The 13,204-nt window shown below is 39.3% G+C and overlaps 2 long non-coding RNA genes and 3 other non-coding genes across 5 annotated transcripts; 1 reads left to right on the forward strand and 4 right to left on the reverse strand.

Moving 5' to 3' along the window:
• Window positions 1-5: 5 nt before the first annotated feature.
• On the reverse strand, window positions 6-5,511 carry LOC106581327 (uncharacterized). Its single transcript, XR_001323075.2, has 3 exons — window positions 4,793-5,511; window positions 4,271-4,336; window positions 6-268 (listed from the first exon to the last, which is right to left on the reverse strand). It is a non-coding gene; the product is annotated as an uncharacterized lncRNA (long non-coding RNA).
• On the reverse strand, window positions 4,622-4,703 carry trnas-aga (transfer RNA serine (anticodon AGA)). The gene has a single exon. It is a non-coding gene; the product is annotated as a tRNA-Ser (tRNA).
• Window positions 4,695-9,604, forward strand: LOC106581322 (uncharacterized). The gene is made up of 5 exons (XR_001323068.2): window positions 4,695-4,755; window positions 8,591-8,695; window positions 8,875-8,980; window positions 9,201-9,265; window positions 9,436-9,604. It is a non-coding gene; the product is annotated as an uncharacterized lncRNA (long non-coding RNA).
• trnas-aga (transfer RNA serine (anticodon AGA)) lies at window positions 5,438-5,519 on the reverse strand. Its single transcript has one exon. It is a non-coding gene; the product is annotated as a tRNA-Ser (tRNA).
• trnae-cuc (transfer RNA glutamic acid (anticodon CUC)) lies at window positions 6,559-6,630 on the reverse strand. The gene has a single exon. It is a non-coding gene; the product is annotated as a tRNA-Glu (tRNA).
• Window positions 9,605-13,204: the final 3,600 nt, after the last annotated feature.

The following is a 13,204-nucleotide window of genomic DNA, read 5'->3' on the forward strand; positions in this document are numbered from 1 at the left end:
TCAAGTAACTGCAAAGTGGTGTGTGTGTGTGTGTGTGTGTGTGTGTGTGTGTGTGTGTGTGTGTGTGTGTGTGTGTGTGTGTGTGTGTGTGTGTGATAGAAAGAAAGCTGTCACATGTCATGCTTCCCACAGACCCACTTGAGCTGGTGCTGTTCTCTCAGGTCTCAGGTCTCGAGCAGAGTGCCAGCTACACTGGCAGGTGTACGCCCGCGCCCGTTTTCTTCTCCTCAGCTTGGCCCGCAGCTTCTGACAGTCTGGCATGTTGTTCCTGCAGAGATACAAAGAGACAAGGCTGGTTAGCTAAGCAATGAGCTAGATGAATAGATTAATTTCTCTCACAGTATAATACTGGTATGTAGAGTTATAGATAGGATAAGTAGTAGAGGTCGACCGATTAATCAGAATGGCCGATTAATTAGGGCCGATTTCAAGTTTTCATAACAAATCAGTAATGGGTATTTTTGGCCACCAATTTGCCGATTTGTTTTTATATTTTGTTTATTTTTTATTATTATTATTATTTTTATCTTTTTACACCTTTATTTAACTAGGCAAGTCAGATTAAGAACACATTCTTATTTTCAATGACGGCCTAGGAACGGAGGTTAACTGCCTTGTTCAGGGGGGATTCGGGGATTCGTTTTTGCAACCTTCCGGTTACTAGTCCAACGCTCTAACCACCTGCCTTACATTGCACTCCATGAGGAGCCTGCATGGCAGGCTGACTACCTGTTACGCGAGGGCAGCAAGAAGCCAAGGTAAGTTGCTAGCTAGCATTAAACTTATCTTATAAAAAACGATCAATCTTAACATAATCACTAGTTAACTACACATGGTTGATGATATTACTAGTTTATCTAACGTGTCCTGCGTTGCATATAATCGACGCGGTACCTGTTAATTTCTCATCGAATCACAGCCTACTTCGACAAACGGGTGATGATTTAACAAGCGCATTTGTGAAAAAAGCACTGTCGTTTGCCCAATGTACCTAACCATAAACATCAATGCCTTTCTTTAAAATCAATACACAAGTATATATTTTTAAACCTGCATATTTAGTTAATATTGCCTGCTAACATGAATTTGTGTCACTTCTCTAGCGTTCCGTGCAAGCAGTCAGGGTATATACAGCAGTTTGGGCCGCCTGGCTCATTGCTGACTGTGTGAAGTCCATTTATTCCTAACAAAGGCTGTAATTAATTTGCCAGAATTGTACATAATTATGACATAACATTGAAGGTTGTGCAATGTAACAGGAATATTTAGACTTAGGGATGCCACCCGTTAGATAAAATACGGAACGGTTCCGTATTTCACTGAAATAAACGTTTCGTTTTCGAAATGATAGTTTCCGGATTCAACCATTTTAATGGCCAAAGGCTTGTATTTCTGTGTGTTATGTTATAATTAAGTCTATGATTTGATAGAGCAGTCTGACTGAGCGAAGGTAGGCAGCAGCAGGCTCGTAAGCATTCATTCAAACAGCACCTTCGTGCGTTTTGCCAGCAGCTCTTCACATTCTTCAAGCATTGCGCTGTTTATGACTTCAAGACTATCAACTCCCAAGATTAGGCTGGTGTAACCGAAGTGAAATGGCTAGCTAGTTAGCGGGTGTGCGCTAATAGCGTTTCAAACGTCACTCGCTCTGAGACTTGGAGTAGTTGTTCCCCTTGCTCTACATGGGTAACGCTGCTTCGAGGGTGGCTGTTGTCGATGTGTTCCTGGTTCGAGCGAGAAGAGGGACGGAAGCTATACTGTTACACTGGCAATACTAAAGTGTCTATAAGAACATCCAATAGTCAAAGGTATATGAAATACAAATCGTATAGAGAGAAATATTCCTATAATAACTACAAACTAAAACTTCTTACCTGGGAATATTGAAGACTCATGTTAAAAGGAACCACCAGCTTTCATATGTTCTCATATTCTGAGCAAGGAACTTAAAGTTAGCTTTTTTACATGGCACATGTTGCACTTTTACTTTCTTCTCCAATACTTTGTTTTTGCATTATTTAAACCAAATTGAACATCGGTTCATTATTTATTTGAGGCTAAATTGATGGTATTTATGTATTATATTAAGTTAAAATAAGTGTTCATTCAGTATTGTTGTGATGGTCATTATTCCCCCCCCAAATGTATTATTTTTTTTAAATGATTTTTATTTTTAAATCGGCCGATTAATCGCTTTCGGCTTTTTTTGGTCCTCCAATAATCGGTATCGGTGTTGAAAAATCATAATCGGTCGACCTCTAATAAGTAGTACTAAATTCACAAAGTACTTGACACAAATTGGTCATGTGCATGGAACAAAACCAGCCTCCAAGAACCCTTGAAAGATTGTTGAATGATTGGAAGGAATACATTTGGGTGGAAAGACAAATTAGACAAGACACAATGGACATGGAAGTTTGATGGTAAGCATGTCCATCCTAAAGCTTAATTTCAGCATAATTTGCACAATACGTTACGTTGCATTTAACAAGCACATTTGAATAATAAATGAATCCCCATGTCTTGTAGAGGAGCCCTAGGCTCTCAGCAACTTAGTAAAACCTCTATACTCCAGCACAAAGCCTGAAACCACCAAGTGTCCACCAGAACAGATCATTAGTTCACTGCTGTGATAACACCGACAGCAAAACCCACAAGCTTGGAACATCAGCCACTGCACATGCTCTAGGAAGACAACGTGGTAGGGTCCATAGGAGTACTCCCTGCTCGCTGCTCTTGCACTGGATTTTCACTAGGCCTACTACCTCCATTTTGTCAACACAAAAGTCTGGATTCAACAAAGCTGTGCTGCTGCGAACCTACACTATGGAACATTTTTCAAAAAATGAAAGGCACTAGCTACAGTATATTTTAGAATGAAAGAAAGAGACTGTTCACAAAGCATACGCTGCTCCAAGTGCCATAATTTACCTGCACCAAAATACCAACATTGTGGTTGCGATAGCCTTTGTTGTTTTTCTATTTTAAAAATGTTTTTCTCCCATTTGAGCACAGCCCTTCTATTGTCTTAGTTTGCATTTCAAGTCGACTCGCACCAATAGTATCAAATTAGTGTAGCCTAGAAGAACGTAATTCCTGTCCTGGTGTTAAGAGCACCAAATACCCACGCCTGCATACTTACAGCGCTACTGTTATAACGTCTTCCACTTCACTGCATTAACTAAGCTTAAGTGTCAGTCTTTGTCATGGTGGGCAAGCTCTGTCAGTGAAACACAATATTGAAACAGAGAGGCACCCGAGGTGGCATTGTTGTGTTGTTTGACTGCCCTTCTAATGTCTGTCTCCATCCACTAGTACCAGTTGTCCTATGAAATTCCTATCTGCCGTGCACCGATCTCAGAGCACAGTTTAAAAAAAAACGTTTAAATTAAACCACTGTGTATTCATACTCACTTTGGCAAAAAGTTACCTGTTTCTCTGAAAGTGTGGATATCAATCAAGGTGAAAGTCATAATCCCCACTTAAAAGGTATTTTACATTAAGAATCAAATGAAGATTATTCCAGTTCATTTTCACGAAGTCCCAAAATAAAAACTTTACACTGCCCTCTTCTGTACAAATCTGAGAAATTTGGGATTTGTGGTTTTCTGTAACAACTTCAAACTTGTTTCAAGATAATAACAATATATAAATTCCGCAAAGAGTTTGTTAACCCATAAAGATACATCAGGCCCAATGAGAGGAGGCTCAACTGAAGAAGGGGTAATCACAAGAGGGGTCCCATTCATGATCGTCAAACATGGCCACCCAAAAGTCACAGGAGATACAATTCAGCACAGGTTACAAAATTAGTCAAATTAAAATGTGATCCATGCTTACACACAATTAACATTACAACAGGGTTCCCCAACTGGTGGCCTGTGGGTGATTTTATTTGGCCCCCCACGTTTTCTGAGCAAAATAAATAAATATATTTTATCATTTTATTGTTGTCATAAGACTGTAAAAACACCAGCAAATCAGTATCAAGTGATTTTAATTTTGGAAATCTGTTCCAAAGAATTCCCACGCATAATATAGAGATATACAGTATGTGATCATACACAAATGTAAGCAAGATTTGAAATGTGTCTGTTTTAGTTAAATATTATATCTGTTTGGGCTTCTTGCGGTCAATTTGCAGTGGAGTTATTTGCAATTATTCGTAATTATATTCCGGCCTCCTGACCATCCACTCGAGAAAAAAAAAATCTGCCTGCGGCTGAATCCAGTTGATGATCCCAGCACTACAATTTAACAGCACTTTTACCTTTGTGAAACGGCTGTTCCTACACAATTTGCAATGGAGCTACCACCAAGGAAAACTGGGCAGCACCTGCTCACATAAGAACACAAAATAGGGATCGAAAGAGAGGTTTAATCAAATACATGCTTTACCAAAGGGTCACTACTAGACTTTATGGCTCACCGTGAATGGCCATTTTGGTCTGATAATGATAACTGTAAAACAACATTGACAGCATGCAACAGAGATATACACGTCTTAGATAACATTTACTGAGTTTCAATAATAACGTCATGTGAAGACATTGACTTTTTTCAGTAAACCACTGACAAAATAATACAGCCAGATATTATGATTCTGTAACACAAAACAACCCGTTGTCGGCAGGATTCGAACCTGCGCGGGAAGATCCCAATAGATTTCTAGTCTATCGCCTTAACCACTCGGCCACGACAACTGCCTACATGTACGACTACTACCAGGGCAACCAACTATGCTCGCATGAATAAGTGAGGTTCTTTAAAGTTGAGTTATTGGCAAACTTACTTTCTTGTTGACTGTGGCAATGTCTTTGTCGTTTTAGGAAGCTGTCCAGTCTCCAAATGTGTAAAGTTAAGCAAATATGAGACTACCTAAAGGGCAGCCCTTTTGCAATTTAGGAAGGCTGTCGTTTGCAGCTAATTAGCTAACGTTACATAGCTACCGTCGTTAGTTACGTTGCATAAGCTTCCACCTCGTCAGTCATGGTTAACATTAGTCCATTCCCCCGTACTAGCTATCGTTAACCTGTTAATACTTGCATTAAACATTTCCCAGCCGTCGATAAATCTGAGGGAGTTGAAGTTGTGGCGTCAACGAAACATTGCGACAGAACTTTGTTTCAACCTACAAAAAAAAAATAGCATTCACTACTGTAAGTCGCTATGGATAAGGGATAAGAGCGTCTGCTAAAATGACCAAAAATTACATTTTTTTTTTTTACAAAAAATCATCTAGCAAATCGTCCGCCATAGCTTCAGGATAGTGCTGCTTATTTGACTGTTGTTGTCATGAACAGGAGTGCTTGATTGACAGCTCATTTCAAGTAGGTAAAGGTTGATACTTTGTAGTTTGCGATTTATGTGTAGTGATACAATAACGGATACCTGCCATCTGCCTGGGCAAAGCGTTAATCACAGGTGAAAAATGAAACGTTGTCGGCAGGATTCGAACCTGCGCGGGAAGATCCCAATGGATTTCTAGTCCATCGCCTTAACCACTCGGCCACGACAACATCTGATATTATTGTTGACATAAATCGGTAATATCCAACATTAATGTATATAAAAGGAGATATCTGATATTTTGACTGATATTATGATTCAGCAGGCTGCAGCACTAAACAACCCGTTGTCGGCAGGATTCTGACCTGCGCGGGAGAATGTCTAGTCTGTCGCCTTAACCACTAGGCCAAGATAACTACCTCCTAATTTCACTTGTACGAGTAACTTTGTTTCAATTATTATCATGTTGGGTAGTTAGTTAATTAATTGGTTTCTTCATATTGACTGTGGCAATGACGCTTCTCAGAAATGTTACTTAATCAGTGTACAAACATTTGTGAATAAATTAATTCAACAGATAAAATAAGCATTACAAACTGGATGGTTCGAGCCCTGAATGCTGATTGGCTGACATACCCGTGACATACCACGTGTATGACAAAACATTTATTTTTACTGCCCCTAATTACGTTGGTAACCAGTTTATGCAGGCTGTATTACAACAGGCCTTGATTGGGAGTCCCATAGGCTGGCGAACAATTGGCAGAGCTTCGTCCGGGTTTGGCCGGTGTAGGCCATCATTGTAAATACGAATTTGTTCTTAACTGACTTGCCAAGTTAAATAAAACACAAATAAAAATTATAATAGCAATAAGGCACCTTGGGGGTTTGTGGTATATTGCCAATATACCACGGCTAAGGGCTGTATCCAGGCACTCCACTTTGAGTCGTAATTAAGAACAGCCCTTAGCCATGGTATATTGGCCTTATATCACACCTCCTCGTGCCTTATTGCTTAAACATAGGGGTTGGTGGTACCTTTATTTGGGAGGATGGCTCGTGGTAACGGCTGGAAGCGGAATCAGTGGATTGGTATCAAATACATCAAACACATAGTTTGATGCCATTCCATTTGCTCCATGCCAGCCATGATTATGAGCCGTCCTCCCTTCAGCAGCCTACACGGATATAAAATGTACTTTATGAGAACGTTAGTGCAAACCGTTAAGGTACAGAAAGAGTTGTTCAGAGCAAAGGAGTAAAACTATGTTCCCTGACCGGGAATCGAACCCGGGCCGCGGCGGTGAGAGCGCCGAATCCTAACCACTAGACCACCAGGGATCAGTGACGTAAGTAATATGGACGCTTAGAATTTAATGGAACAATGCTTGCATGTCCCTAAAATATTCTCATTCTAACGTTATGCTGAAAAGCCCCCCCTTTTCGTGTGAATGCGCAGACACCCCCTCCTTCATTGCTGCGACTTGCTTGAACGTGCACGCAGCCAAATCTTCATTGCTGCGACTTTTGTTTGTATTTTTTTATTTAAAAATAAAATACAAAAATTAACAACAAATCAATACAGAAAGTACATGTGGGAACACAAGTATATATAGATTATATACAATGGACAATTGAGCTAGGGGGTACAATATCACATTACACAAGGACCTTAAGGGACATACATACACTTATAATTCTACCAGCTTTTTTGTAAGTAGAGTATTTAATTGTCTTAAAATACAGTTCAATTTCTTTTTGTAGGGTAAGAAAATGTGTTTTTTTGTTTGTAAATTTACATTTGTGAAGATGAAATTTGGCCAAAAGAGTAATGAAATGAATTACATAAAAATGTTTCAGCTTATTCCTATCTAGGTAAAGAATCCAAGCAGTACATCTCTCCACAATAGTGTTAAACCTTCATAAAAGTGTTGAATTATAAATCTACTGATGTCTTGCCACAGTTTCATTACATGAATACAATGCCAAAAAAGATGCAACACTGTTTCTGGGTGGTCATTACAAAAGGAGCAATTTGAGTTTATGTTTTCCTTAAACTTCTTCATAAAGTGGTTGGCAGGATAATATTTCTGAATAACAAAATTAAGGAAGTTACCTTTAAAATTAACAAGTAGGTTATGTGTGTGGCAACATCCAAACCTTTTCCCAACAGATATTATCAATAAATCCATTCCAATAAGGTAACTACAACATCCTGCTGAAACAAGGTTCGTATCGCTCTGTTGTTGAATGGGCCAAAAGAGAAACAAATCTTTCCTACTGATGAGTCAACAGGGTCAATAGAAGGTAGGTTCTGAGGGTCAGGTCTTGACACGTTCCTGAATAAAAGAGCAATACCTGAGGGAATGGCATCTAAAACAATTGCAAAATCTTTAGGTGTTACGGGGACCTTGTAAAGTGATAAGAATTCCTTATAACTGAGTAAAAGACCATCTGCACTTTCCAGTTGGCTCACCAATAGGATATTATTTATCAGTTGGCTCACCAATAGGATATTATTTACCAGTTGGCTCACCAATAGGATATTATTTACCAGTTGGCTCACCAATAGGATATTATTTACCAGTTGGCTCACCAATAGGATATTATTTATCAGTTGGCTCACCAATAGGATATTATTTACCAGTTGGCTCACCAATAGGATATTATTTACCAGTTGGCTCACCAATAGGATATTATTTCAGAACCAATATTCTAAAAACAAATAAGTATTTTTATACAATATATCCCAATTATTCCATATATAATATCTGTGTGGAGAAAAATTGTGTTTATAAATTAAGGACCATGACAAGAAAACCTGCCGATGAAAAGCAGAAAGTTTCACTGTAACTTTGTCAATATTATAATTGCAAAACAATATGAAGTTAAGGCCACTAAAAGTAGAGAAGACATGATGAGGAATAAAATTCCAGATAGAAGTGGGTCTTCTTAGGAATTGTTTTATCCAGTTGATCTTAAAAGTATTATTTAAGGTAGTAAAGTCCAGAAAATTCAGCCCAGCATTCTCATAAGTGTTCATTACAACAGTTTTCCTAATGTAATGGGTACGGTTTCACCACAGAAAGTTGCTGCGACTTGTTTGCTAGTTGAGATTTCTGATCACGTTAGGCTATTGACCAGTAGTAATGCACAGAAAGTATTTGACTCTAGCCACAAAATCAAGGAAATTAGAAGGCTATTTTCTGCAAGCATTCTCAGATTCCCCTCTGTTATTCATCTCTATATTGTAATCAATAAAGTGTTTCAAAATGCTGTACTTTTATTAACATATGTTCAGATCATTCCTGTGAGAGAAGGGGTGTAATATCTCCAGATGGGCATGTGGTACCCTTCCTTACCCATGCCAACAAGATGTTACTCTTGTGGGGTATTTGCCTTGACAGTAAGTATTAGAGTATAAGTAATGTACAATTAACCTACTGAAAGTATACTGACTAAAAGGCAAAACAGAACTGTCAAATTATATTATAGCTGTGTCGTTGTATACTTGCGAATTATAATCTTAGGTGTAACATAATTCTGTTGGGGAAAACTGAAATGCCCATCAAACTTTTTCCCCAGTTTGCTGAATGTGTTCTGAAAGAGGAGTCGATTGTCTTTTCAAATACGGACAAAGATGTTAACATCATGAGAGAAGAAATAGCAGTCACTCTCCTCCAAAACACTGGTATGTTCAATTTCTAAATGTAATATAATTGTAGATAAAACAAAAAACATTTATATGGATCTTTCAAGGTTGTCTTTGATCCAACTTCTGATTCGATGGCCACTAAAACACATGTATTTAAATAATTTTGTTACAAGAAACCTATACTATTCCCTTGTTCCCTGTTCGCTCAAAAAAATGCATGTAAAGATGTATAAACTACTTTATTATGTTTTGCTAGATGACCTGTGCTAACTGTGCCACTTCTGTGGGGAGGTGGACAATAATGAGGAAGACACTAACAGGGTGATTCCTTGTTCACTTCTAAAGGCACATTTTTACGAGTACGAATTTGTATAAGCAGTAATGTTTCTAGAGGTAGTATTATCTGCTTTGTCTGATAATGAATTAATTGTAATTCAATAAAATGTTTTTAATGTTTTAAATATATTAACATTTTTCATCATAAATTTCAGATTGGTTGTGACTGCTGCCCACGATGGTTCCACCAGTCCTGTATGAAAACCATCCCATCATTGGAGGATTATGTCTGTGCTGCCTGTCAGGACTAGGTTAGGGTTGAGTTCCAGGCGACGATATCACCTGGAAAACTTTCCATAAAAAGTGGACTAAATGTTCAGTCGAGCTGTTGCAGCTTTCCAATTTGTTTATGTTATTTATTGTCTTTTTATATTTCATTTATTGTCATTTTATATGTTATTATGGAAATATGAAAATTTGTATTTCCTATTTAATGGTTGTTAACAAACGTAACTTTCTGTAATGTTTTTGTGTTATCGTGTGATAATATTTGTGTATTATCTTTATTTTCTTAAACATTACAAAATGTTTCTAAAATAAATGTTTTTTCTTTATACTCTTTCTGTGGCACACACTACTGCTCAACAGGAGCTACCAAAATGATTATGAAGTGTGCCAGGCCTTGCAGTCCCAAAATAGAAGGGGGAGAGAATTTCGGCAGGCAAGAAAATAGCCTTGCTGAAGAATTTGGCATAACATCCAACTAGCCTCACAACCGCAGACCACGTGTAACCACGTCAGCCCAGGACCTCCACATCCGGCTTATTCACCTTCGGGATCGTCTGAGACCAGCCACCCGGAGCGCTGATGAAACTGTGGGTTTGCACAACTGAAGAATTTCAGCACAAACTGTCAGAAACTGTCTCAGGGAAACTCATCTGTGTGCTTGTTGTCCTCACCAGGGTCGGTGTCATAACCAACTTTAGTGGGTTGATGCTCACCTTCGATGGCCAGTGGCATGTTGGAGAAGTGTGCTCTTCACAGATTTATCCGGGCAGTATGGCATCGTGTGGGCAAGTGGTTTGCTGATGTCAACGTTGTGAACAGAGTGCCCAATGGTGACAGTGGGGTTATGGTATGGCCGGCATAAACTAAGGACAGGGAACACAATTGCCTTTTATCGATGGCAATTTCAATGCACAGAGATACCGTGATGAGATCCTGAGGCCCATTGTCGTGCCATTCACCTCATGTTTCAGCATAATATGGCACAACCCCATGTCTCAAGGAGCTGTACACAATTCCTGGAAGCTGAAAATGTCTCAGTTCTTCCATGGCCTGCATACTCACAGACATGTCACCCATTGAGCATGTTTGGGATGCTCTGGATCGATGTTTACAACAGCGTGTTCCGGTTCCCGCCAATATCCAGCAACTTCACACAGCCATTGAAAAGGAGCGGAACATTCCACAGGCCACAATCAACAGCCTGATCAACTCTATAAAAAGGAGCTGTGTAACGCTGTGTGAGGCAAATGGTGGTCACACCAGACACTGACTGGTTTTCTGATACATACCCGTACCTTTTTTTAAAGGTACCTGTGACCAACAGACACATGTCTGTATTCCCAGTCATGTGAAATCCATAGATTAGGGCCCAATGAATTTATCTCAATTGACTGATTTCCTTATATGAACTGTAACTCAGTAAAATCTTTGAAACTGTTGCATGTTGCATTTATATTTTTGTTCAGTGTATATTGCACAGTGAGGAGAAATTCAACAGTGGACATAGTTCTTCTCCCCCCCCCCCCAAAAAAAAATCCTGCTGTTGTGAGCATGTAACAACCACAATACAATGACATAACATGTAGCTAGTACAACAAAAAGGATAATCAATTAAAGTAATAGAAAGTTCAGTAAACACAACTACCCCTGGCATAACAAATGTAAGTAGCTGCCATTGCCTATACCTAATGACTGTTAAGCTAGAAGGTATGCACATTTGAAGTTTTTTTTTCTGGTTGTACTCTATTGGGCCTTTGTCTCAGCCAGATGTATGGTAGGCTACATCGATGCATTCAACAAGGCTACATCGATGCATTCAACAAAGGCATTTTTTTTCATAGCCTGCCCACCAAAGGAAACCTATACTGGATAAACCCACCTTAAAAAAAGGCATTGCTGTGTTATAGAACCCTGGCTGGTAAGGGTGACGTTCAATTTATCAGAAAGGGTGTAGGCTAAAGTTTCTGTGTCATTTCTTTGAAAAGCCTACACATATTGGTTCTATAGGACCGGCCAGAGGGTTGTCTGCCTCCCTCTGCTCTAGAAGTAAACTCTCCGGAAAGTAGACATGACTCTTAGGCTCCTTGCTCAGCTTCAAAAGTTCACAAGTCTTTCTCTGCCTTTCCTCATTCAAGTATACAATGAGCCCAAACTAGCTGAACAGGGTCTCACACAGACATGTTTTATGGAAGCCTGTCCTGACCAGTTTGGCCCCAGAGTGTAAATCAACATTAAATCCTTCTTCTCAAAGTGTGCATCTAGAAGTTGTTCTTGTGGATTCTTCTTGCTCCTTTGTAGTAACATATTCTTAACGGTTACCTATGGTAAAGATAATCGTTTTATGTGTTGTTGCGTCTTGGTCAGTTTAGCTCAGAAAATGTCGCCTTCGTCAATCGGCCTAATCCTGCCTAATGAGCGGCGGCCCTGAGGTCTCTGATCCAGGGCTTTAGTCAGGCAAGCCACACTAACGCCCTGGAAAAGAGTAACACAAAGTAGTTTACCTTGTGCCACCTCACTGACCAGTACTTGACCCCAGGTGAAGAACCAAATCCTCGCCGCATCGACCTTGTATTTTCAGCATCCTTCATATGCCAGCTGTGCACGCAAACTGGAAAAATAGAAGGCAAATGACAAGACGAACCTGGCTGGCCAGCCCGTACGAAAAAGATTGCAATCAGAGTGCAGTATTACTGCAGTATGCTGCAAATACTGCTTCCAAAATAACACCGTTTTTTTTACTGCAGTAATTTTACAATGTAACTGCAGTTAGAGAGCAGTATAAAAAAAATTGTAAGGGAGACTTATTCGCCCTAAAGGGACATTTTTATTTACCTAGTGCAAAGGCACGGAGAAAGACTAGGGTAACGTTACGCATTTGTTGTTAAGCACCAAAACGTTTTCTAGATTTCGCTGTCTAATTCCAGGAGTAGGTATGTCCTACTAGAATATGAAAGTAAAAGTAGCCGTCAAAGTGAAAACACACTGGGTTATCTATTGAGGAAGAAAGGCCCAACTCGGCGGAAAATCTGATAAGAAAAATGTATCGAAACCACTTGGCTGCTGTAGTCTCGCGCACCAATCAGATACTCCTCATATTGCCCTGTGCGCAATGTCGACGAGGGTATGCTGTCTATGTGGGACTGCATATTAAAAAATCCTATAGGTCTGTGTTTATAAGAACATTTAATAATTTACATTTTAACCATATTTAAAATGTGTCAGCCGAGGAATTCCCCTTGCTCTGGACCAGTGTCGGCTGTGCTCTCAACGCACTGGACCAAGATCTAGAATTCCCCTAGCAGGGTCTTCCCCTGGCAGGAGTCAAGTCACTGGTATTCTTTTAAAGGTCCACCAAAATGTTCATTTACATCTTATCTCGGTATAGTCAGTTTTCCTTCACAGCACAGGTATTTGAATAAAAAGTCAAATCATTGCCTGATCTTTTCCCAAAGGGCCAGGGCATCTCAATCTTTTCTTTTCCGAGGCCCCTTGAAACAGAAAGAAAATCTGGGGTCCCCCATGGCTCTGCTTAGTTGGCCAAGGCTTACTTTCCATTTATTAAATTTTTTTTATCTGGGGTTCACCTAGATTAGATACCATTTTTAAGAGTAAACTGTCTGCTTGATATTAATTGTTGACACACTATATAAAATTGAACATTGTTTTTAATATTTTAATGCATGTCAAACTCTAGTT

Source organism: Salmo salar, chromosome ssa02, assembly GCF_905237065.1.
Source record: "Salmo salar chromosome ssa02, Ssal_v3.1, whole genome shotgun sequence".
NCBI lineage: Eukaryota > Metazoa > Chordata > Actinopteri > Salmoniformes > Salmonidae > Salmo > Salmo salar.